General features: G+C 35.7%; 1 pseudogene; it reads right to left on the bottom strand.

Moving 5' to 3' along the window:
• Positions 1-22,850: 22,850 nt before the first annotated feature.
• LOC112649080 (dynein light chain 1, cytoplasmic-like) overlaps positions 22,851-23,424 on the bottom strand; it is a 179,861-nt pseudogene continuing 179,287 nt past the window's right edge.

The raw sequence follows: 23,424 nt of genomic DNA, 5'->3' as shown, positions 1-23,424 counted from the left end.
ATTGCTAGAACTCATACAGCAATTCAGCAACATGGCAGGATACAAAATCAATGCACAGAAGTCAGTTGAATTTCTATACACTAACAATGAAATAGAAAAAAAAATAGAAATTAAAAAGTCGATCCCATTTATAATTGCACCCAAAACCATACAATACCCAGGAATAAATCTAACCAAAGAGGTAAAGTATATATACTCTAAAAACTATAGAACACTTCTGAAAGAAATTGAGGAAGACACAAAGAAATGGGAAAATGTTCCATGTTCATGGATTGGAAGAACAAATATTGTTAAAATGTCTATGTTACCCTGAGAAATCTACACGTTCAATGCAATCCCTATCAAAACACCATTGACATTTTTCACAGAACTGGAACAAATAATTCTAAAATGTTTATGGAACCAGAAAAGACCCCGAATAGCCAGAGGAATGATGAAACAGAAAACTAAAGCTGATGGCATCACAGTGCTGGATTTCTCGCTATATTACAAAGCTGTAATCATCAAGGAAAGATGGTAGTGGTACAAAAATACCCACATAGATCAATGAAATGGAATAGAGAACCCAGAAATGGACACTAAACTCTATGATCAAACAATCTTTGAAAAAGTAGGAAAGAATATCCACTGGAAAAAGGACAGTCTCTTCAATAAATGGCTCTGGGAAAATTGGATAGCCACATGTAGAGGAATGAAACTGAATGATTTTCTTTTTTTTTTAAATTTTTTTTATTTATTTATGATAGTCACAGAGAGAGAGAGAGAGAGAGGCAGAGACTCAGGCAGAGGGAGAAGCAGGCTCCATGCACCGGGAGCCCGATGTGGGATTCGATCCCGGGTCTCCAGGATCGTGACCTGGGCCGAAGGCAGGCGCCAAACAAACCGCTGCGCCACCCAGGGATCCCGAATGATTTTCTTATACCATACACAAAGATAAACTCAAAATGGATGAAAGACCTAAATGTGAGACAGGAAAACATCAAAATCCTAGGGGACAACACAGGCAGTAACCTCTTTGACCTCAGCAGCAGCAACCTCTTGCTAGACATGTCTCCAAATGCAAGAGTACCAAAGGCATAAATGAACTATTGGGACTTCATCAAGATAAAAGTCTTCTGCACATCAAAGGAAACAGTCAACAAAACTAAAAGGCAATCTATAGAATGGGAGATGACATTTGCAAATGACATATCAGATACAGGGCTAGTATGCAGGACCTATAAATAACTTATCAAACTCAACACTCCAAAATAAATAACCCAATCAAGAAATGGGCAGAAGACATGAACAGACATTTCTTCAAAGAAGGTAGACAAATGGTCAACAGATATATGAAATGTTCCACATCACTTGATATCAGAGAAATACAAATACAAATACAATGAGATACCACTTTACACCAATCAGAATGTATAAAATTAACAAGACAGGAAACAACAAAGGTTGGAGAGGATTTAAAGAAAAAGGAACCCTCTTGCACTGTTGGTGGGAATGCAAACTGGTACAACCTCTCTGGAAGATGATATGGAGGTTCTTCAAGAAGTTTAAAATAAAGCCATACTATGACCCAGCAATTCCATTATTAGGTATTTACCCCAAATATTCAAATGTAGCAATTTGAAGGGGCACCTGCACCCCAATGTTCATAGCAGAAATATTCATAGTAACCAAACTGTGGAAAGAGACAATATGTCCATCAACAGATGAATAGATAAAGAAGGTGATAACTAATATTCCACTATATAGTTATGAATACTTACCATTTACATCGACATGGATGGAACTGGAGGGTATTATGCTGAGCTAAATAAGTCAGTCAGAGAAAGGTATTTATCGTATGGTTTCACTCATATGTGAAATTTAAGAAATAGCACATAGAATCATAGAGTAAGGGAGGGAAAATTGAGTGGGAAGTCATCAGAGAGGGAGAAAATCCATGAGAGACTCTTAATTATAGGAAACAAAGTGACAGTTGCTGGAGGGAAGGTGGGTGGGGTGATGGCGTAATTGGGTGATAGGCATTCAGAAGGACACATGACGAGATGAGCACTGGGTGTTATACGTAACTGGTAAATTATTGAACACTACATCTAAGACTAAGTATGTACTATATATTGGCTAAACGAATTTAGATAATTTTTTTAAAAATAAAATTTTTATTTAGGGATATTTAAAAAATAAATAGAAACAGGTGGGATGAATTTATGCTAATTTATTTTATTTAATTATTTAGTTCAAATTATCATTTCATCATGTTATCAGAATAGAAAACGGATAATAAGATATTTTACATTCATTTTTTTGGTACTATATCTTCAAAATTTGCTATATATTTTTATGCCTACAGCATATCTCAAATTAGACTAGTCATATTTCGATTGCTTGTAGCCACACATCATACTAGCTACCACAGGGAACAGTACATCAGTAGACAGAGAGCTCCTTAAATATCCTTCAAAGTTACTGTTTGGATACTCCTATATTTCCAATCCCTAGCTCAGAGCTTAGTAAGTAGCAATTACTAAATAGATGAATAAAATACATTTTTATGTTGATATAGGATCACCTTATGAACTATAGTTGGTTTTAGGAATTATGGAAAGATGTAAAAGTAAAGATATCTATCTATCATCTATCTATCTATCTATCTATCATCTATCTATCTATCTATCTATCTATCGGTCTATCATCTATTTATCTATCTAATAACATGTTGGGAGGGCAGCAAGGTGTTCACCTTTACTTCATTTCTACTATGTTGGCATTTAAAACATCAGATAAGTACAATTCTTCTGGAATGTTCCCTCTTTGTTATGCCTGATATATTCATGTAGCTTTTTTATGACCCCTTTTAGATAATAGAGCCATTTGAAGATAGTATCCCTTTCTGATTCATCTTGTTATCCTTTGTAGTGCAGACAATATTATACTCATTCCATAAAGATTTGTGACATCTTTTGGGGTAGATTTCCTCAGGTCAGCCTTCCTTCATATAGTGTATTCACTATAATCTATGAGGAATCTATCCACTGCTTGCATAGGTCTCAAAGATAGTCAGCAGAGGTGATCTTGGGTAAGATAACATAGTGACAAAAACAATTTTCATGAATAATCAAAATGTATACACAGAAAAGTTGCCAGAGAAGGCTTTCAGTAAACTGTATGGTACAGAAAGGCAAAACCACTAAAACCAAGTATTCATTTTTGTTAGAAGCCAACTCTACTCTTAGAAATAAGGTGATTAGAAAATACATTGTTTTCTCCTTTATATTAATACTTTTGTTCTATATGCATTTTTACATGAAGAGTGAGGACAAGTATAAATAGAAGGTCTCTAGAATCTTTAAATACAATGGCTTACCCTCTCCACTGTTAGTAAATATTCTTTTTTGTTTGTTTATTTTTTTGTTGCCTTTCACCCTCACCAAATTGAAAGGTCCATAAAAGTGAAATTATGTCTTTTTTTATTAACCAGTGTATACTCTATGTAGTACAATGTTGAGCTTGTAGAAGAGTGCTCAATAAATATATATTATATTAATGAATAAATGGGATGATTTTTCACATTGTAATAAAATTTACATTTTTTTCAAGTGGATGATCAAAATTTAACTTAGAAGTAGGGAAAAATACCCAGTATGATAATTTTTGAAGCCTTTTTCCTATAAGTAAACACGATATACTGCATACTTTTCCTCAAATAACTCTGAAGATTCTGCTGAATTTCTGATTATTAAAATAATAATATGAATTAATAAATTAGATTTTATTTATAATCATGATTTGTGGAAATAAATAAACCCTAACCAATTATTTTTCATTCACTATATACAATGATGCACTGCTTTTTCTAAAAAAAAAAAGTGAAATGAATGAGGAAGTGACTTAATATTTTACTTTGCAAGTGCAAGACTTGTTATTCTTTTGCATGTGAGCTAGAATTTCATTGTCCTACTCAGATGAAGTTTAGCTAAAATGTAATTATGAAAAAGGAACTGTATTAAGCACGATTCTCCAGAGCAGTTGGCAATGGAAACCCAGGACTGCTAATGGTATAGTTCCAGTCTGAGTCCAAAGGCTTGCGAACAAGGACAGCTGATGGTTAAGTTTCAGTTTGATTAAAAAAGCCTGAGAACTACAAGAGCTGGAGTTCTGTTCCAATCTGAAAGCTATGAGGCTTGAGACCTATGAACATCTCATGTTTCAGCTCTAGTCTAAAAGCAAGAACAGATCCATGTGCCAACTCAGACAGTAGTTCCCTCTTAGGATATAAGAATGTTCAGCCTTCTTGCCTTCCCTAGAAGGCAATCTGCTTTGTTCAATCTACCAATTCAAATTTCAGCCCGAACACCATCACAGACACATCCAGAACATTATTTAACCAAATATCTGAGCATTATATGGCCCAGTCAATTTGTTATATAACATTAATCATCACAGCTACTCCCAGAAAGGAACTTGTGTGATGTTATAAATAATAACTTTTATTATCTATCGTTGCATTGCTCTGCTTAGCTCAGTCAAATCTTGGATCTTTGTGATAACTGTCTTGTAATTATAATATTTTAAAATGAAATAGTGGTTCTACAGAGTCAAACTAAGTTTATCCACAGAAAACTTGGCTATCTACTATAATGCATTTTTGGTTAGAATGCATTTTGGTTAATTTCTTAACATTAGTAAATTATGGAAATTACTTGCTTGAGTCTTCTCTACTGACCTACAAATAGGAATAGTTCTGCAGCAGAACTTAAAAAAAAAAACAAAATAAATAATTAAACTTAAGTAATTAGAACATTTTTAAAAGGAGAATTTTCTGGTTGAAGCAGGATAAATGGGAGAACATGGAGCTCTGCCTCCTCACTCTTTACTACCTCTTTATCACCTCTGATATTCAAGCCAACTTAAGGCTCCTACAGAGAGGGCTGGGGCTACATAAAATACAATTTGGTGATCACTAGGTATTAAGGTAGTCAAATAGTGACTAAATATGTTATGGAAAAGAGACTACAATAGTGGATTCACCAGACTTTTCCTCACATGGCATCTAAAGTCTCCAGAAGATTTGTTAAAATCACAAGGCTATGTCTGATATTTAGAGGATCTTGAAATGGCAAAATATGTGACTTGCAAAGGAGTATGGGTACACTTCTAATAGAATCTGTACTATCTTTTAAACTGTGTTGGGATCCCTGGGTGGCGCAGTGGTTTAGCGCCTGCCTTTGGCCCAGGGCGCGATCCTGGAGACCCGGGATCGAGTCCCGCATCGGGCTCCCGGTGCATGGAGCCTGCTTCTCCCTCTGCCTGTGTCTCTGCCTCTCTCTCTCTCTCTCTCTTTCTCTCTGTGACTATCATAAATAAATAAAAATTAAAAAAAAATAAACTGTGTTGATGTGTGATGAGAAAATTCATGGGGACTAAGCTGAGATGATTGACCCATTTGGAAAAATGAACTTGGACCTTAATGTGGCCTAACTCGGACTGGACTGTTGATTCTGTCTAGGTCTGTCCCTTAAAATTGTCTATAATGTTGCTTGTAAAAGACAAGCTTCTGGGGTGCCTGGATGTCTCAGTCAGTTAAACCTCCAACTCCTGATTTTAGCTCAAGTGATGATCTCAGGGTCCTGAGATTGAGCCCAGTAACAGGTTCCCTACTCATCAGGGAATCTGTTTGTCTCCCTCTTCCTCTGCTCCTCCTCTTGCTCATGTGCTTTCTCTCTCTCTAAAATCAATCAATCAATCAATCAATCAATCAATTTTTTAAGACAAGCTTCCCACACGTCTGCCCATGCTGATTTGCCTCTATGGATTTTAACAATTAGTACAGAGTAATGCATGTAGAAATTCATACCGATATTAGGAGGATCAGTCCTGGGGAACTGACTAGATCATTTTAACTATGTTGTAGCTCATTTACAGATTCAGGTGCTACAATTTACTTTCTATACCTTAACTTTCAAGTGAATTAGAGCTCTATCTTGGATGCCAGATAATGTCTTCTAATTCATTCTCCTTAGCTTGAAAGCTTCCTTTTTCCATTGATTGTAAATACTGTTTGCTATATATATATAGTTGGATTATTTTAACAGTAGCCCTGGTGCTTAAATATATTGCAGAAAATGAGGAAATGGGCTAAGATAGTAAAGCATTTTACCTTGACTATACCAAACTAGAGTATTCTATCATAGCACAGAATAAAGGTTTTTCTTTAAACTGCAGTAGGAGCCTCCTCAACAAATGTTTCCTTCCAGGACAAGAATGTAAACTTTTGCCTTTGATTTGACATTGTCCTTCATTGTCTCAAGTTCAGCATTCTATACCAATGGCTATACTTAGAGCTTTTCTGAGGATCTTCTGAGCAGTATAAGAATTGAACTGGATAAGTCCTTCTCTTATGAAAGGTCTTCCAATTTGTTTCATTGATTCAGTTTTTATTGACCTAAACCTCACTGCTATCTTGCTTGGCTCTAAGTCCTCTAACGGGATGTTATAAATACCTAGAAGATATGTTTAAGCTTTGGCAGTGGTTTTAATTAAACATACAAATGTCAGATACTAATCATAATGTTGGATAATGGAACTAATACTTCCTATATAGACTCACTGTTCACGTGTTCTTTTTATGGAGTTGTATTTTAACAAATTGTATCTGACACTGTTAGTACATAGTTTAATGCAAACCAGTCTTGTATAGTAGAATGTACATAGGATTTGGAATTAAATAAGCCTGGTCTTGAGTCTCAGCTCTGTCACTTAATTGTTGTGTGACCATAAGTGAGCCGCTTACCCTTCCCAGGTTTAGTTTTCCTTATTAAGACAATAGTAAAAAAAAAAAAAAAAAAAGACAATCATGACATCACATGCATTAACTCCTCAGATTTCCTTCTCCACATACACACATATACGGTGCATTGAGTGCACACACACACATACACACACTGAATAGAGGCAAATGAGGAAAGAAGTATTAAAATCCACAAAAACTGTATTTTAATGGTTCTCTATTATTCCTTGAAGTTTGAATTTTTTTATTTTCCTTCTTTTTTATCCTTTTAAAAAATATTTAATTCTTTTTATTGGAGTTCAATTTGCCAACTTATAGCATAACAACCAGTGCTCATTTAATTCTTTTTATTGGAGTTCAATTTGCCAACTAATAGCAACTTATAGCATAACAACCAGTGCTCATCCCATCAAGTGCCCCCCTCAGTGCCCATCACCCAGTCACCCCAACCCCCCCCCCCCCGCACATCTCCCTTCCACTACCCCTTATTCATTTCCCAGAGTTAGGAGTCTCTCATGTTCTGTCACCATGATATTGACCACTCATTTTCTCTCCTTTCCCTTTATTCCCTTTCACTAATTTTTATATTCCCCAAATGAATGAGACCATATAATGTTTGTCCTTTTCCAGAGGACTTATTTCACTCAACATAATACCGACCAGGTCCATCCACATCGAAGCAAAGGGTGGTTATTTGTCATTTCTAATGGCTGAGTAACATTCCATTGTATACATAAACCACATCTTCATTATCCATTCATCTTTCAATGGGCACCGAAGCTCCTTCCACAGTTTGGCTATTATGGACATTGCTGCTATAAACATCGGGGTGCAGATGTCCCGGCGTTTCACTCCATCTGTATCTTTGGGGTTAATCCCCAGCAGTGCAATTGCTGGGTCATAGGTCAGTTCTATTTTTAACTCTTTCAGGAACCTCCACACAGTTTTCCAGAGTGGCTGTACCAGTTCACATTCCCACCTACAGTGCAAGAGGGTTCCCTTTCTCTACATCCTCTCCAACATTTGTTGTTTCCTGTCTTGTTAATTTTCCCCATTCTCACTGATGTGAGGTGGTATCTCATTGTGGTTTTGATTTGTATTTCCCTGATGGCAAGTGATGCAGAGCATTTTCTCATGTGCATGTTGGCCATGTCTGTTTCTTCCTCTGTGAGATTTCTCTTCATGTCTTTTGCCCATTTCATGATTGGATTGTTTGTTTCTTTGGTGTTGAGTTTAATATTTCTCTTCATGTCTTTTGCCCATTTCATGATAGGATTGTTTGTTTCTTTGGTGTTGTGTTTAATAAGTTCTTTTTAGATCCTGGAAACTAGCCCTTTATCTGATATGTCATTTGCAAATATCTTCTCCCATTCTGTAAGTTGTCTTTGAGTTTTGTTGACTGTATCCTTTGCTGTGCAAAAGCTTCTTATCTTGATGAAGTCCCAATAGTCCATTTTTGCTTTTGTTTCTTTTGCCTTCATGGATGTATCTTGCAAGAAGTTACTGTGGCCGAGTTCAAAAAGGGTGTTGCCTGTGTTCTCCTCTAGGATTTTGATGGAATCTTGTCTCACATTTAGATCTTTCATCCATTTTGACTTTATCTTTGTGAATGGTGAAAGACAGTGGTCTAGTTTCATTCTTCTGCATGTGGATGTCCAATTTTCCCAGCACCATTTATTGAAGAGACTGTCTTTCTTCCAATGGATAGTCTTTCCTCCTTTATCGAATATTAGTTGACCATAAAGTTGAGGGTCCATTTCTGGATTCTCTATTCTGTTCCATTGATCTATGTGTCTGTTTTTGTGCCAGTACCACACTGTCTTGATGACCACAGCTTTGTAGTACAACCTGAAATCTGGCATTGTGATGCCCCCAGATATGGTTTTCTTTTTTAAAATTCCCCTGGCTATTCCAGGTCTTTTCTTATTCCACACAAATCTTAAAATAATTTGTTCTAAATCTCTGAAGAAAGTCCATGGTATTTTGATAGGGATTGCATTAAATGATAAATTGCCCTGGGTAACATTGACATTTTCACAATATTAATTCTGCCAATCCATGAGTACGGAATATTTTCCATCTTTTTGTGTCTTCCACAATTTCTTTCAGAAGTGTTCTATAGTTTTTAGGGTATAGATCCTTTACCTCTTTGGTTAGGTTTATTCCTAGGTATCTTATGCTTTTGGGTGCAATTGTAAATGGGATTGACTCCTTAATTTCTCTTTCTTCAGTCTCATGTTAGTGTATAGAAATGCTACTGACTTCTGGGCATTGATTTTGTATCCTGCCATGCTGCCAAATTGCTGTACGAGTTCTATCAATCTTGGGGTGGAGGCTTTTGGGTTTTCTATGTAGAGTATCATGTCATTGGCGAAGAGGGAGAGTTTGACTTCTTCTTTGCCAATTTGAATGCCTTTAATGTCTTTTTGTTGTCTGATTGCTGAGGCTAGGACTTCCAGTACTATGTTGAATAGCAGTGGTGAGAGTGGACATCCCTGTCTTGTTCCTGATCTTAGGGGAAAGGCTCCCAGTGCTTCCCCATTGAGAATGATATTTGCTGTGGACTTTTCGTAGATGGCTTTTAAGATATTGAGGAATGTTCCCTCTATCTCTACACTCTGAAGAGTTTTGATCAGGAATGGATGCTGTATTTTGTCACTCATTGTTCCATTGATCTATGTGTCTCTTTTTGTGCTAGTACCACACTGTCTTGATACCACAGCTTTGTAATACAACCTGAAATCTGGCATGTGATGCCCCCAGCTATGGTTTCCTTTTTTAATATTCCCCTGGCTATTCGGGGTCTTTTCTGATTCCACACAAATATTAAGATGATTTGTTCTAACTCTCTGAAGAAAGCCCATGGTCTTTTGGTAGGGATTGCTTTAAATATGTAAATTGCCCTGGGTAGCTTTGACATTTTCACAATATTAATTCTTCCAATCCATGAGCATGGAATATTTTTCCATCTCTTTGTGTCTTCCTCAGTTTCTTTCACAAGTGTTCTGTAGTTTTTAGGGTATAGATCCTTTACGTCTTTGGTTAGGTATCTTATGCTTTTGGGTGCAATTGTAAATGGGATTGACTCCTTAATCTCTCTTTCTTCAATCTCATTGTTACTGTATAGAAACACAACTGATTTCTGGGCATTGATTTTGTATCCTGCCACACTGCCAAATTGCTGTATGAGTCCTCGCAATCTTGGGGTGGAGTCTTTTGGGTTTCCTATGTAGAGTATCATGTCATCTGCGAAGAGGGACAGTTTGACTTCTTCTTTGCCAGTTTGAATGCCTTTTATTTCTTTTTGTTGCCTGATGGCTGAGGCTAGGACTTCTAGTACTATGTTGAATAGCAGTGGTGAGAGTGGATATCCCTTTCTTGTTCCTGATCTTAGTGGAAAGGCTCCCAGTGTTTCCCCATTGAGAATGATATTTGCTGTGGGCTTTTCGTGGATGACTTTCAAGATGCTGAGGAATGTCCCCTCTATTCCTACTCTCTGAAGAGTTTTGATCAGGAATGGATGCAGTGTTTTGTCAAATGTTTTGCCTGCATCTATTGAGAGGATCATATGATTCTTATTTTTTCTCTTGCTGATACGATCAATCACATTGATTGCTTTTCGAATGTTGACCAGCCTTGCATCCTGGGGATAAGTTCCACTTGGACATGGTGAATAATCTTCTTAATGTACTGTTGGATCCTATTGGCTAGTATCTTGTTGAGAATTTTTGCATCCATGTTCATCAGGGATATTGGTCTATAATTCTTTTTGGTGGGGTCTTTGTCTGGATTTGTATTTAAGGTGATGCTGGCCTCATAGAAAGAGTTTGGAAGTACTCCACCTCTTTCTATCTTTCTGAACAGATTTAGTAGAATAGGTATGGTTTTTTCTTTAAACATTTGATAGAATTCCCCTGGGATGCCATCAGGCCCTGGACTTTTGTGTCTTGGGAAGTTTTTGATGACTGCTTCAATTTCCTCCCTGGTTATTGGCCTCTTCAGATTTTCTATTTCTTCCTGTTCCAGTTTGGTAGTTTGTGGTTTTCCAGAAATGTGTCCATTTCTTCTAGATTGACTAATTTACTGATGTAAAGTTGTTCAGTTTCTCAACTTTAAAATTGTTTGTATTTCCTTGGTGTTGTTAGTGATCTCTCCTTTCTCATTCATGATTTTATTAATTTGAGTCTTTTATCTCTTCTTTTTAACAAGGCTGGATAATGATTTATCTATCTTATTAATTATTTCAATCAACCAACTCCTGGTTTTGTTGATCTGTTCCACAGTTCTTCTGGTCTCGATTTCATTGAGTTCTGCTCGAATCTTTATTAATTCTCTTCTGCTGGGTGTAGGATCTATTTGCTGTTTCTTCTCCAGCTCTTTTAGGTTCATGGTTAGCTTTTGTATTTGAGTTATTTCCAGTTTCTGGATGGATGCTTGTATTGTGGTGTATTTCCCCCTCAGGACTCCTTTTGCTGTATCCCAAAGATTTTGAACGGTTGTATCTTCATTCTCATTAGTTTCCATGAATCTTTTTAATTCTTCTTTAATTTCTTGGTTGATCATTTCATCTTTTAGCAGGATGGTCCTTAACCTCCACGTGTTTGAAATCCTTCCAAACTTCCTCTTGTGATTTAGTTCTAGTTTCAAAGTATTTTGGTCAGAAAATATGCAGGGTACGATCCCAATCTTTTGGTATCATTTAAGACTTGATTTGTGACCCAGTATGTGGTCTCTTCTGGAGAAAGTTCCATGTGCGCTTGAGAAAAATGTGTATTCAGTTGCATTTGGATGAAAAATTCTGTAAATATCTGTGAAATCCATCTGGTCCAGTGTATCTTTTAAAGCTCTTGTTTCTTTTGAGATGTTGTGCTTAGAAAATCTGTCGATTATAGAAAGTGCTATGTTCAAGTCTCCCCGTATAAGTGTATTATTATCTAAGTATGTCTTAACTTTGGTTATTAATTGATTGATATACTTGGCAGGTCCCACATTCGGGACATAAATATTTGTGATTGTTAAGTCCTCTTGTTGGATAGATCCTTTAAATATGATATAGTGTCCCTCTTCATCACTTATTATTGTCTTTGGGATAAACTTTAATTTATCTGATATAAGGATGGTTACCCCTGCTTTCTTTTGAGGACCCTCTGAATGTAAATGTTTCCCCAACCTTTTATTTTCAGGCTGTTGTTGTCCTTATGCCTAAAATGAGTCTCTTGTAGACAGCAAATAGATGGGTCTTGCTTTTTTATCCAGTCTGAAACCTTGCGCCTTTTGATGGGGTCATTATGCCCATTCACATTTTGAGTTATTATTGAAATATATCAATTTAGTGCCCTTATGATCCCTATTTAATCCCTGTTTTTGTAGATTGTTTCCTTGGACTTCCTCTTTCTTTTAGAATCCCCCTTAATATTTCTTGCAGAGCTGGTTTGGTGGTCACATATACTTTCATTTTCTGCCTATCTTGGAAGTTCTTTATCTCTCCTTCTATTCTGAATGACAGCCATGCTGCATAAAGTATTCTTGCCTGCATGTTCTTCTCATTTAGGACCCTGAATATATCCTGCCAGCCCGTTCTTGCCTGCCAGATCTCTGTGGCGAGGTCTGCTGTTAGCCTAATATTTCTCCCCATAAAGTTTAGGGATCTCTTGTCTCTTGCTGCTTTACGGATTTTCTCTGTATCTTTGGAATTTGCAAGTTTCAGTATAAAATGTGAGGTGTTGAGCGTTTTTTATTGATTTTAGACCTGGGATCTATCTCCTGGATCTGAATGCCTGTTTCCCTTCCCAAGTTAGGGTAGTTCTCAGCTATGATTCGTTCAAATACACTTTCTGGTCCTCTGTCTCTTTTGGTGCTCTCTGGAACCCCAATTAAAAGTAGATTTTTCCTTCTGAGGCTGTAATTTATTTCCCTTAACCTATCCTCATGATCTATTAATTGTTTTTCTCTTTGTTCTTCAGGTTCCCTCCTTGCCATAAACTTGTCTTCTATGTCACTCACTCGTTCTTCTACCTCATTAACCCTCATTGTTAGGAGCTCCAGTTTGGATTACATGTCATTTAATTGATTTTGAACTTCAGCCTGATTAGATCTAAATTCTGCAGTCATGAAGTCTCTTGAATCCTTTATGCTTTTTTCTAGAGCCACTAGTAGCTTTATACTTGTGCTTCTGATTGCTTTCTGACATTGAATTGTAATCCAAATTTTGTAACTGTGGGAGGGAGTATTGTTTCTGATTTTTCTTTTGTGGTGAGTTTTTTGCTTCTAGTCATTTTGCTCAGTGCAGTATTTTGCTCTAAATGAAATATGGGAGAGGCTTTTTCAATGTCAATGTCACTATATTGGTTCACAAATTAAAATCTAAGTGTGCTTATGAGAACCAAATTAAGAATATAATGAAACTTACATTATGGTTCTCAGTATGTACCAGTAATATAATCCTACTAATTGCAAGATATTTTAATGTAGTGGCTTAAATAATCTTATTAAGTATATTATTGCCATCCTACTGTTGGTTGGAAAATAAACCTAGTGCTTAAGTTTTAAATGCAACTATTTGAAAATTAAAAATGCTTTCTTTTACCTAAGTGCAGTTCAGAAACAGAGTTTATTACCAAACTCCAGATAGTGCAAACCACTATGCATTTTTAATGATTTTTTTTCTACCATAAATATAAAATGTTGTATTTGAATGAAAAGCTGGTCACAGAAAATAAAATTAACTTGGAATTTTATTGTTGAAATTAGGAAAAATTATTTTGGTATTCCATTTATGTTTTTTTTTAGAGAATGTGGGGAGAGGGAGAGGGAAGGGGCAGACGTAGAGGGAGAGAGTTTTAAAAAGGTAAGCCCCAACTCTGAGTTCCATTTTACAACCCTGAGACCATTTCCCGGGCCAAAATCAAGAGTGGGATACTTAACCAACTGAGCCACTCAAAGCTCCCCCTCCCCACTTATGCTTTCTTCATCTTGTTGTTCAGGCTGTTGATTTTGGATGATTGGCTTGCTATGAGTACACATCATATACTGATAATAGAAAGTTTAGATGCTGTTGCTTTATCTACAATCTCAGGTTTGCAGATATGAAGCTGTGTACAGATTTAATTTTAAAACAGCTCACTAATTTGGAATTCTTGTGGTGAGCTTGCAAAATAGAAAAATAATGTTAAAGTGAATCACAATTGAATATTTAAAGGATTGTTGTTTTGGCAACAGGTCCCTTTCAGGATGTAAAACTAAAAAAAAAGTACTTTAAATTTTAATGAAATAATTATTTGATATATTCTTCTGCTAGGATATAGCATATGTAGAGTAAAGGAATACTAGTAATCAAAAAGATCTCAGCTTTTTTCTTCCGTTAAAGAATTTTTAAAGCAACACAATCATTTCTGAAGAACGATTTTAGCGTAATGCAGGAAATTATTTTTGGTTAAGCTAGAATGATAGAGTATAAAGGAAATAACACTTGAGTTAGTGAAATAATAAGGCATTTTAAAAAATAACTGTACTCTATATTTATAGGTCTTTCCAGATAATAATGCCTTACGATTTTTAGGTGTTTTACAACAAATAGATCAATCACATGTCAGTGCAGCATGCAGCTACTTTTAGGATAAAACTTAGGAGAATTTAGATGTACAAAGAAACTCTATATAGCAATTAGTAAGAAGCAATTAAAAAATACTATGAGCAATTAGAGTACAATAATATACAATTGTTGCACACAAGCAAATTCAGCATTGTTTTCTTCATCTTTATTTTTTTTTATTTTTTTTTATTTTATTTATGATAGTTACAGAGAGATAGAGAGGCAGAGACACAGGCAGAGGGAGAAGCAGGTTCCATGCACCAGGAGCCCGATGTGGGATTCGATCCCGGGTCTCCAGGATCGCGCCCTGGGCCAAAGGCAGGCGCCAAACCGCTGCGCCACCCAGGGATCCCGTTTTCTTCATCTTTAGAAATACTGCTATTGAAATACCATTCAACTACAGATTTATTCATTCTAAAAATTGATCAATTTTAAGAAATCATATCATGTTTAAATGTGTGAATGACAAGATTCAAATTTAAATTTTTCAGATTTATTTGAAGAGACGTGTGTCTTCAAACTCAGAATCTTAAATCAGGTATCATTTTATTTTAACTATCTAGAGCTTCCTGATCTCCAAAATGCATTCATTTTGGGTATAGTGTGATTGGCAAAACATGAAAGTTTTCTTTATATTTAAGAATGCATTACAGGTTTATAAAAATTTATGCTTTCTCTTGGAAAGCATAATTGCACATATATGTGAATATGTGTAAGGGTGAGTCTGATTTTCTTTTAAACTGATGAGTTGGGTTAGTGATAGCAATTTAAGAAAATGTACTTTCTTGCATATATCAAATTGCTTTATAGTGTTATATCTGGGAATGATAAGACTTTGAAATACTTCTTAAATTGATAATGTCAGGGTCTCTAGTAAAACTCTTCAACTTCTACTGGCTTACATTTGATTTGCTCTAATAAGTGTTATGGAAAAAGAAAAACTATTGGGACTCTATTTAGAGCTGCCTGGCAACAGACAAGTAGGAACATCTTTGAATTACTATTTTTCATTACTAGAGGGTCCCTTAGGACCACATTGGGAAGAATTCTGTCTACCTTAGATAAGAGTCTCCTAGCAGTTTAATGCACCAATCAGTTGTGCTCAGCATCCTGGGATTATCATATTGGAGCTATTAAATTGTTCCAGACCATATGTTTCAAAGGATGGAGAATTTGATATGTGACATACTTCCAAAGAAAGATGATGAAGAGCATTAATATGCTGATAATGGAGAGGGGGAAATATAAAATACTGAACAATGTGGGATCAACAGTACTATAAGATGGGGAAAAACTTATGTAAGCAGTAGGCACCTCATAGTCTACAACTGCATGTCTGCCATAGCCATATTGTTCACTCAATGCTAAAGTTCTCAGTTCTTGTCACTGTTAAGCGTCAAACCCTGGGATAATAGAGCACACATGTACTTTTAAAAGACACAGTGATAGAGGCTAATTAGATTCTCTTTCAGATCAGCACTATTATATGTTCTATTCTGAGAAGTCATCTTGAATAATATTAACTAGAGCCTTATTACCATTTGAGGTTGCCACCATACTTTTGAAAAATAAAACAAGATCTTTAATATGATGCCTTTAAAGTAAAAATAAAATGATAGGGAAAAAGTACACTTTCTTCTTTTTCATCTCAAAAGATCTTACCAGGTAAAGAACTGAGCTTATATTCATTTTTTAAGAAGCTAAATAAGAGGTGTGACTTATGTTACACACATATACTTAGCATGGAATGTAGTTTGTCAAAGAATGGTGACATAGTTCTAAAGTAGGATTAAGTAAGACCTTTGGAGGTCCAAAGGACTAAAAAGAAAATTGTTCCTCACTCCCATCCTTGATATATTATTAAAAATAAGTTTAAAGTACTCAAGTTAATGATATCGAGTTATTTTAAAGAAATGTATTAGTGACCCTATTTTGACAGTACTCTTAGCATGTGTATATACCTATTGGATAATTCAACATATAATTTTCAATATTATAGCTCAGTAGACTATGGCCAGGCCAACTGCCCTAGTTAAGGGATAGAAAAAAAGGAGGTTGGGATAGAAATAATTACCATAGGATATGCATGAATGTCTCTCTGAGGAGAGGGAATTTAAATGAAGTGTGGGAGTTGACCATGTGGGTAGCTGAAGAAGAGTTTCCTAGGCATAGGGAAAAGCAATCGTAAATATTCTAAGCCTGGAGCATATATGCTATGTTTGGTTCAGCAAGTGGCTTGAGCAGAGTGAAGAAGAGCGAGGGAGAAAATTTCAGGTAAGAAAAACAATATGGAAAAAGCTGAGGAGTAACAGATGGCTCTCCGGCATCAGGATTATTTTACTTCTGAAGTCACACAGCCATCCCTAAATATCACTCAGAATATCATATGTAGCTAAACCTATGTCCAGCATCAACTGCATAAACATGGTTTTTTGATCTTTCTGAAGGTCACTGAATAGACTGGGAACACCAGGAACTCAGATGGCTAACATAAGTAACATAAGGTTTACATGAAGGAGACAAATGGGTAAAAGCTAGAATTTGGAAAACACAAGGCAAATTTAAAAAAGGACCTTTTTTTTTTTTTTTTTTTTTTTGGCTTTTAAGCGCTTAACAACAAATCCTGTGCTATCAATTCAGAAAACTCACAAACTGATCATAATTATGCATAAGGTGCACAGAAATTGATGGGTTCTATTAAAATACAGAAACTTGGAGTTGCACACAAAGGACACTGATGAATGATAAAATTCAGTGATGGTACTCGTAGCTAACACATTTTTATTATCTCACAATGTTATTTGAGTACAATGGCATATGGACATGAACAGAAGCTCTAAGGCCAGAAAAGAGCACTGAGTGTATTATAAAAATTCAATGAAATATATTCATAGTCATAGAGGGATACTGAATTTACCATTTTAAAACACGATCAGATAATCATTTTTGTCCAAATTTTGTCTTCACTTAACTAGGGACTGAACAGACCGAACTGACTAATAGTTTGGATTTGGGGGGCACTACGTAACACTATATTAGCATTAATTATGCCAACTTCAAGCAAGTAGTGAAAATTGGTCAACAGAATGGTTTTATCTTTTTTATTTATTATTAGTCTTTTTTATTTATTATTAGTTAAAATTTATTTGAGAGAGAGAGAGAACACAAGCAAGAAGGGCAGAGGGAGAGGGAGAGGGAATCTCAACCAGGCTCTGTGGGAGACCTGAACTGAAACCAAGTCAGATGCTCAGTCAATTGAGCCACCCAGGTGCCCCCAGAATGATTTTAAGAAGTCAAATTGATTGTTTGACATTGTGAAGTTATAACCTAAATATGTTTCAATAAAAATACTTGCTCATATATGCAGATAAAGCCCAGAGCTTTTTTAACCCTCTTAGGTCAAGAGTCTAGAACTGTCCTATAGCACCATATTATATGCACATATAATCCTTTATACTTTTCCAATACTTTTATATATATTCACCTTCTTGATGAGATTTCTGTAGCCACCACCTTCTTTAAAAATCCCTGTCCGCTTCTCCTGCCCTGCCTTATTCCACACTTGAATCCCACAATCCTGTGCCATCTTTTTTAATGTTTTAAAAAATTTATTTATGATAGTCACAGAGAGAGAGAGAGAGAGGCAGAGACACAGGCAGAGGGAGAAGCAGGCTCCATGCACCGGGAGCCCGACGTGGGATTCGATCCCAGGTCTGCAGGATCGCGCCCTGGGCCAAAGGCAGGCGCCAAACCGCTGCGCCACCCAGGGATCCCTCCTGTGCCATTTTTATCCATAAACTTATCACCTTATATCATGCTATCTCAATTACATGTTTATTTTTTTTAATTTTCTGCCTCTTTCTTCTAATATGTAAGCTCCATAGCAACATTGCTGGGTAACTTGACAGGGGCCATAGAGACAATTAGTGACAGTTGAGAGGAAACTAAAGCACGGTGTCTTGATTCTCAATCCTATATTTCCTTTGGAGAATCCAAATTCTCTTTTTTAAGATTTTATTTATTTATTCACGAAAGACACACACAGAGAAAGGCAGAGACACCACAGAGAGAGAAGCAGGCTCCCTGTGGGGAGCCTTATATGGGACTTGATCCTGGATCTCCAGGATCATGCCCTGGGCCAAAGGCAGATGCTCAACCTGGGAGCCACCCATGTATCCCCCAACTTCTCTTTTGACCATCATTCTCAACTATGGTTATGCATTAAAATTCCCTTTTATACTCTATGAAATTATGCCTGGGTCCACTCTTAGAAAATCGTGATGCAGATTGGGCATCAGAATTTTTATCTCATTCTCCTCCTCAATAAATTAAGTCTGTTTTTTACAAAGAAACATTTCAACAGTATAATGGATAGGAATCAGATAGAACTGGGTTCAAATCCTAATATCTATTTTATCCTGGCAAATTCCTCAACCTGTAAAGCTGTTTTCTCAGCTCTCAAATAGGGATAATAACACCAAACTTGTAGGGAAATGCAAGGATCAAATGAGATAGTGTGTATGAAAGACTCTGGCACATAATAGGTGCTCAATAAATATTGCTTTTCTGCCTCTTTTGCTTATTTCTGCCCACAACATTTTTTACTATTTCAGGGTACTATTACATCCTAGTTCTATTACAGAGTTATTAAAATTTGTTAGCTACTAATGTTGACATTGTGATTTTACCATTATTACTATTTATTAATCTCTGTTATATCAGTGTCTGAGATTTTCCTTTAATAAGAATTATCAACTCATGCTTTGAGTATAATTATGATCATGCAATTAGTTCTCTGAATTGATAGTACAGTATTTATTTTCATGGGTCAATAAATAATCACATGTTTGTTGTTTGGGTTTGATTTTATTTTTCCATCTCCCAGTGCTTGCAGATTGTGTCTGTTTTAAGGAATTTAATGCTTAGTCAGGCAACTAGTTAGCCAGACAGTTTACAAGCTGGTCTTGGCCTTTACTTCTTGCTTGCACAGAGCCTTAAGGTAAGCCAGAGGTGGGAGCTTAGTGTCTTCTCAGGTCTTTTGTGAACATCTGTCTGGCAACAGACATACCTGTGGCCTTCTAGATTCCTTAGAATATACAGACGATTTTTAAAGCCCTTATTCCTGGAAACATCTCTTTCTCTATCCTTTTCCTTTTCAAGCTTTTTGGCCTATTGGTTATCTAGTTATCCTTTGCTCATAGCAGCAGTGGCTAATACATATCCTTTAATGCTGACCAGAATGCTGTTTCAGCCCTGGAGAGGTTCTGTGGCAGAAAAAACAAGTTCAAATCCTTGGGATTATCTCTCAAGGAGCCACCAGACAGAAGAAAACACACAACCAGAATTCTTTAAAAATAAGTTCTGTATGTCTTCTTCTGATACTTGTAACCTGCAGTGGAAATGCAAGTTGTCATCATCAAAGTAGAATGGAGAGTAGGAGATGTTAACATGTAAGTTAAAATGTCACAGATTTCTCTTATGTAAATTCATCACCTTTTCTTCATTAAGCACACTCTATTTATTTTAAATTTTTAATTTCATTCTAGAGTTCTGAGAAAGTTGATCCTGACAGTTTTTCAGCTTACTTACTGCTTTTGTGAAGTAACAGAGTTTTGGATTTCCTTACTTAGTAATTTTTGGTGACTTCATTTGATAAGTATCACTTTTAATTTATAGATCAATTTGATGAGAAATTCCATTTTCACAACATTGAGCTTTTAAATATTGATCATTTAGATTATCTTTAATTTCTCTCAGCAATGGTTTATAATTTTCAGTGTATTGGTCTAGAAATTATGTGTTAAATTTATTTCCAAGGTTTTTTTCTTTTTAGGATTTTGAATGAAATATTTTTTCTATTTTTATTTTCAGATTTTCTGTTATTATTATATGTAAATTTATTTGCTTTTAATATATTGTTCTTGTATTCTATAACTTTTCTAAATGTGTTTATTAGTACTAATAATGTGTGTGTTTGTGTGAGCCTATCTTTTTAGGATTTTCTACATTAAAGATCATGCCAGTAGGACTTTTCCTTTGCTTTATTCTTTCTAATCTAAATGCTTTTATCTTCTGCCCTCTTTTTTTTCTTATTGCACTGACTAAAATCACTATTATAATGTTGTATAGGAGTTCCCAAACAATCACCAGGACAGTATGGTACTGGTACAAAAACAGATAAGTAGATCAATGAAACCTAATAGAAAACCCAGAAATGGACCCTCAACTATATGGTAAACTCATCTTTGACAAAGCAAGAAATATCCAATAGAAAAACAGGCAATCTTTTCAATAAATGCCGTTGGGAAAATTGGACAGCTGCATGCTGAAGAATGAAGCTGGACCACTTTCTTATACCATACATAAAGAAAAACTCAAAATGGATGAAAGACCTAAATGTGAGACAGAAAGCCATAAAAATCCTAGAGGAGAACACGGCAGCAATTTCTGTAACCTCAGCCACAGCAATTTCTTGCTAGACATGTCTCTAAAATCAAGGGAAACAAAGGCAAACATATACTATTGGGACTTCATCAAGATATAAAGCTTCTGCAGAGCAAAGGGAAGAGTTGACAAAACCAAAAGACAACCGACAGAATGAGAGAAGATATTTGCAAATGACATCAGATAAAGTGCTAGTACCCAAAATCTATAAGAAACTAATCAAATTCAACAAAGAACAAATAATCCAATCAAGAAATGGGCAGAAGACATGAACAGACATTTCTCCAAAGGAAACATACACATGGCCAATAGACACATGAAAAAATACTCCACATCACTCAGCATCAGGAAAAAACAAAACCATAATGAGATATCACCTCACACCAATCAGAATGACTACAATTAACAAGTCAGGAAACAGCAAATGTTGGAGAGGATGCAGAGAAAGGTAAACCCTCCTACACTGCTGGTAGGAATGCAAGCTGGAATAGCCACTCAGGAAAATGAGATAGAGGTTTCTCAAGAAGTTAAAAATAGAGCTACCCGATGACTCAGCAATTGCACTACTAGGTATTTACCCCAAAGATAAAAATGTAGTGATCTGAAGGTACACAAGCACTCCAGTGTTTATAGCAGCAATATCCACAATAGCCAAACTATTGAAAGAGCCCAGATGTCTATTTATAGATGAATGGATAAAGAAGAGGTGGTATATATATATATATATATATATATATATATATATATATATATAATATATATATATTTATATAATGGAATATTACTCAGCCATTAAACAAATGAAATCTTGCCATTTGCAAAGACGTGGATGGAACTGGAGGGTATTATGTTGAACAAAATAACTCAATCAGAGAAAGATGATTATCATAAGATTTCACTCATATGTGGAATTTAAGAAACAAAACAGAGGAAAGGAGGGAAAAATAGAATTACATGAAATCAGAGAGAGAGAGAAAAACCGTAGAGACTCTTAACTCTAGGAAATAAACTGAGGGTTGCTTGAGGGGAAGTGGGTGGGGGCTTGGGGTAATTGGTGATGGGCATTAAGGATGGCACATTATGTAGTGAGCTTTGGGTATTAGATGTGACTAATGAATCACTGAATTCTATGTCTGAAACTAATATTACACAACATGTTGAATTTAAATAAAAATTTAAAAATTAAAAAAAGAAGTTGCCAAAGCAGACATCTTTGTTTTGTTTTGTTCCCAATCTTAGGCATCATGCAATCAGTCTTTTATCATTAAGTATGATATTGATTTTAAGTTTTTTAAAAAATATTTTATTTATTTATTTGAGAGAGATAACAAGAGAAAGGATGAGCAGGGGTGGGTGAGAGAGAGAGAAGTAAGCTCTACACTGAACAGGTGGCCCAATACAGAGCTTGATCCCAGGACCCTGGAATCATGACCAGAGCTGAAGGCAGACTCTTAACCAACTGATCCACCCAGATACCCCTGATTTTAAGTTTTTAGTAGATGTCTTTTATGGATTTGACCAAGTCCCTTTTCTTTAGTAGTTAGTTGATTGTTTTTATTATGAATTAGTGTTAGATTTTGTCAACATTTTTCTCCTTATTGAGATACTTATGTGGTTTTGTTCTTTTCTCCATTAATAAAATATATTACATTATCAATATTTAGAGGTGAAAACAACTTCACATTCCAGGTATAACTGGTCACTGGATAAAAAGCTTTTTAAAATTTTTTTATTTAGTTTTCACTTCTCTGACACATTTATTTTTTGAAAGCAATGGATTTTGAAAAGAAAAAATCATGAGACAGAAGTATGGAATAAGAAATAAATACAAATGTAAGCTGTTTTGCTAATTGTTTTATAACCACAACAAATTCATACAGAGTATGACCTATACAAAACAACACAATAAAGGCTCAAAGATCAAGGTGTTCCCTTGGGCAAAGCTGAAGATTTTAGTCTCGGGTATTTGAAATTTAGGTTGCTGTCCTTGTTTTTGGACGAATCATTGGGTGTGTGACATAGTCCATGCTTTTAACCATATTTGAACAGAAGGATGGCCACTTAGCCCAGGTTGAAGTAGATGAAGTGTTTGGTTTCACATGTCGCATCACCACCAAAATTCCTCCCCATGATGCAGTGTCAGGGGGGTTCTAATCTTTGTTGAACTCCTTCTTAATACGGGCCACAAGGTCTTTCTCTATATTCTATTTCTCCAGCTCCTAAGTAGCACACTACATAGAGTCCTGTTGCATCTTCTCTGATGAATCAGCATTTTTTTTATCATGGCCTTTTGGTCACACAGGGTTACCAAGGAGTGGGGGTTGGCCAACTACAGTGGTCTCCTGTGGGAGGGGTTGGCGATACTGAGACTTAGCAGTATCTTACTACTGAATCCCTGGTGCATCTCTGTAATGCTTTTTAAAAGTTTTATATATTCAGCTTCATAGTATTTTGTTGAGAATTTATGTCTATATTTTACTATTTGTTTTCTACATCTTTCACATCTTATTGTTCCTACAGTTCTCTTTTGTTGACTTATATTTTGTTGCATAGATATTTTTTGCTGTGTCACCTTAATACCAATTTAGTTTGCTATTTGTTTGTT

This window comes from Canis lupus, chromosome X (genome assembly GCF_003254725.2).
Source record: "Canis lupus dingo isolate Sandy chromosome X, ASM325472v2, whole genome shotgun sequence".
Taxonomy (NCBI): Eukaryota; Metazoa; Chordata; class Mammalia; order Carnivora; family Canidae; genus Canis; species Canis lupus.
This window is presented reverse-complemented; position numbering and strand designations above follow the sequence as displayed.